This window comes from Scyliorhinus torazame, chromosome 25, assembly GCF_047496885.1.
Source record: "Scyliorhinus torazame isolate Kashiwa2021f chromosome 25, sScyTor2.1, whole genome shotgun sequence".
NCBI lineage: Eukaryota > Metazoa > Chordata > Chondrichthyes > Carcharhiniformes > Scyliorhinidae > Scyliorhinus > Scyliorhinus torazame.
The window spans coordinates 25,648,903-25,652,614 of record NC_092731.1 but is presented as its reverse complement, the minus strand read 5'-3'; positions in this window follow the sequence as shown (position 1 = coordinate 25,652,614).

Below are 3,712 nucleotides of genomic sequence, written 5' to 3'. Positions count from 1 at the left end.
CGGCCTGGCGGAGTCACTGCGTCACAGCGCCGCCCGCGGCCGGGCGGAGTCACTGCCTCACAGCGCCGCCCGCGGCCTGGCTGATCCACTGCCTCACAGCGCCGCCCGCGGCCTGGCGGAGTCACTGCGTCACAGCGCCGCCCGCGGCCTGGCGGAGTCACTGCGTCACAGCGCCGCCACGCGGCCTGCCTGATCCACTGCCTCACAGCGCCGCCCGCGGCCTGGCTGATCCACTGCCTCACAGCGCCGCCCGCGGCCTGGCTGATCCACTGCCTCACAGCGCCGCCCGCGGCCTGGCTGATCTACTGCCTCACAGCGCCGCCCGCGGCCTGGCTGATCCACTGCCTCACAGCGCCGCCCGCGGCCTGGCTGGTCCACTGCCTCACAGCGCCGCCCGCGGCCTGGCTGATCCACTGCCTCACAGCGCCGCCCCGCGGCCTGGCTGATCCACTGCCTCACAGCGCCGCCCGCGGCCTGGCTGGTCCACTGCCTCACAGCGCCGCCCGCGGCCTGGCTGATCCACTGCCTCACAGCGCCGCCCGCGGCCTGGCAGTCTGGCGGAGTCACTGCGTCACAGCGCCGCCCGCGGCCTGGCAGTCTGGCGGAGTCACTGCGTCACAGCGCCGCCCGCGGCCTGGCAGTCTGGTGGAGTCACTGCCTCACAGCGCCGCCCCACAGTCTGGCTGAGGCACCGACACAGCGCCGCCCCGCGACAAGGCTGAGTCACTGCCTCACAGCGCTGCCCCGCCGGAGGGGTGAGTCACTGCAAGACAGCGCCGCCCCGTGGCCTGGCTGAGTCAATGCAACACAGCGCCGCCCGCGGCCTGACTGAGTCACTGCAACACAGCCCATCCCGCAGCCTGACTGAGTCACTACACCGCAGGGCCACCCCCGCGGACTGACTGAGTCACTGCTCCACAGCGCCGCTCACGGCCTGGCTGAGTCACTGCCCCACAGCGCCGCCCGCAGCCTGGCTGATTCACCAGCTGAGGCAGAGCAGACAGGGAGAAGTTGCTGAACACAGCGGGTCTGGTGGCCTGAAGTGCATATGTTTTAATGCAAGAAGTATTACGGGTAAGGCAGATGAACTTAGAGCTTGGATTAGTACTTGGAACTATGATGTTGTTGCCATTACAGAGACATGGTTGAGGGAAGGGCAGGATTGGCAGCTAAACGTTCCAGGATTTAGATGTTTCAGGCGGGATAGAGGGGGATGTAAAAGGGGAGGCGGAGTTGCGCTACTGGTTAGGGAGAATATCACAGCTGTACTGCGGGAGGACACCTCAGAGGGCAGTGAGGCTATATGGGTAGAGAGCAGGAATAAGAAGGGTGCAGTCACAATGTTGGGGGTTTACTACAGGCCTCCCAACAGCCAGCGGGAGATAGAGGAGCAGATAGGTAGACAGATTTTGGAAAAGAGTAAAAACAACAGGGTTGTTGTGATGGGAGACTTCAACTTCCCCAATATTGTTGGGACTCACTCAGTGCCAGGGGCTTAGACGGGGCGTAGTTTGTAAGGAGCATCCAGGAGGACTTCTTAAAACAATATATAGACAGTCCAACTAGGGAAGGGGCGGTACTGGACCTGGTATTGGGGAATGAGCCTGGCCAGGTGGTAGAAGCTTCAGTAGGGGAGCATTTCGGGAACAGTGACCACAATTCAGTAAGTTTTAAAGTGCTGGTGGACAAGGATAAGAGTGGTCTTAGGATGAATGTGCTAAATTGGGGGAAGGCTAATTATAACAATATTAGGCAGGAACTGAAGAACCTAGATTGGGGGCGGATGTTTGAGGGCAAATCAACATCTGACATGTGGAAGTCTTTCAAGTGTCAGTTGAAAGGAATTAAGGACTGGCATATTCCTGTGAGGAAGAAGGATAAATACGGCAATTTTCGGGAACCTTGGATAACAAGAGATATTGTAGGCCTCGTCAAAAAGAAAAAGGAGGCATTTGTCAGGGCTAAAAGGCTGGGAACAGATGAAGCCTGTGTGGAATATAAGGAAAGTAGGAAGGAACTTAAGCAAGGAGTCAGGAGGGCTAGAAGGGGTCACGAAAAGTCATTGGCAAATAGGGTTAAGGTAAATCCCAAGGCTTTTTACACGTACATAAAAAAACAAGAGGGTAGCCAGGGAAAGGGTTGGCCCACTGAAGGATAGGCAAGGGAATCTATGTGTGGAGCCAGAGGAAATGGGCGAGGTACTAAATGAATACTTTGCATCAGTATTCACCAAAGAGAAGGAATTGGTAGATGTTGAGTCTGGCGAAGGGTGTGTAGATAGCCTGGGTCACATTGAGATCCAAAAAGACGAGGTGTTGGGCGTCTTACCTGATGGTATCTACCCCAGAATACTGAAGGAGGCTGGAGAGGAAATTGCTGAGGCCTTGACAGAAATCTTTGGATGCTCACTGTCTTCAGGTGATGTCCCGGAGGACTGGAGAATAGCCAATGTTGTTCCTCTGTTTAAGAAGGGTAGCAAGGATAAACCAGGGAACTACAGGCCGGTGAGCCTTACTTCAGTGGTAGGGAAATTACTGGAGAGAATTCTTCAAGACAGGATCTACTCCCATTTGGAAGCAAATGGACGTATTAGTGAGAGGCAGCATGGTTTTGTGAAGGGGAGGTTGTGTCTCACTAACTTGATAGAGTTTTTCGAGGAGGCCACAAAGATGATTGATGCAGGTAGGGCAGTGGATGTTGTCTATATGGACTTCATAAAGGCCTTTGACAAGGTCCCTCATGGTAGACTAGTACAAAAGGTGAAGTCACACGGGATCAGGGGTGAACTGGCAAGGTGGATACAGAACTGGCTAGGTCATAGAAGGCAGAGAGTAGCAATGGAAGGATGCTTTTCTAATTGGAGGGCTGTGACCAGTGGTGTTCCACAGGGATCAGTGCTGGGACCTTTGCTGTTTGTAGTATATATAAATGATTTGGAGGAAAATGTAACTGGTCTGATTAGTAAGTTTGCAGACGACACAAAGGTTAGTGGAATTGCGGATAGCGATGAGGACTGTCAGAGGATACAGCAGGATTTAGATTGTTTGGAGACTTGGGCGGAGAGATGGCAGATGGAGTTTAATCCAGACAAATGTGAGGTAATGCATTTTGGAAGGTCTAATGCAGGTAGGGAATATACAGTGAATGGTAGAACCCTCAAGAGTATTGAAAGTCAGAGAGATCTAGGTGTACAGGTCGACAGGTCACTGAAAGGGGCAACACAGATGGAGAAGGTAGTCAAGAAGGCATACGGCATGCTTGCCTTCATTGGCCGGGGCATTGAGTATAAGAATTGGCAAGTCATGTTGCAGCTGTATAGAACCTTAGTTAGGCCACACTTGGAGTATAGTGTTCAATTCTGGTCACCACACTACCAGAAGGATGTGGAGGCTTTAGAGAGGGTGCAGAAGAGATTTACCAGAATGTTGCCTGGTATGGAGGGCACTAGCTATGAGGAGCGGTTGAATAAACTCGGTTTGTTCTCACTGGAACGACGGAGGTTGAGGGGCGACCTGATAGAGGTCTACAAAATTATGAGGGGCATAGACAGAGTGGATAGTCAGAGGCTTTTCCCCAGGGTAGAGGGGTCAATTACTGGGGGGCATAGGTTTAAGGTGCGAGGGGCAAGGTTTAGAGGAGATGTACGAGGCAAGTTTTTTACACAGAGGGTAGTGGGTGCCTGGAACTCGCTACCGCAGGAGGTAGTGGAAGC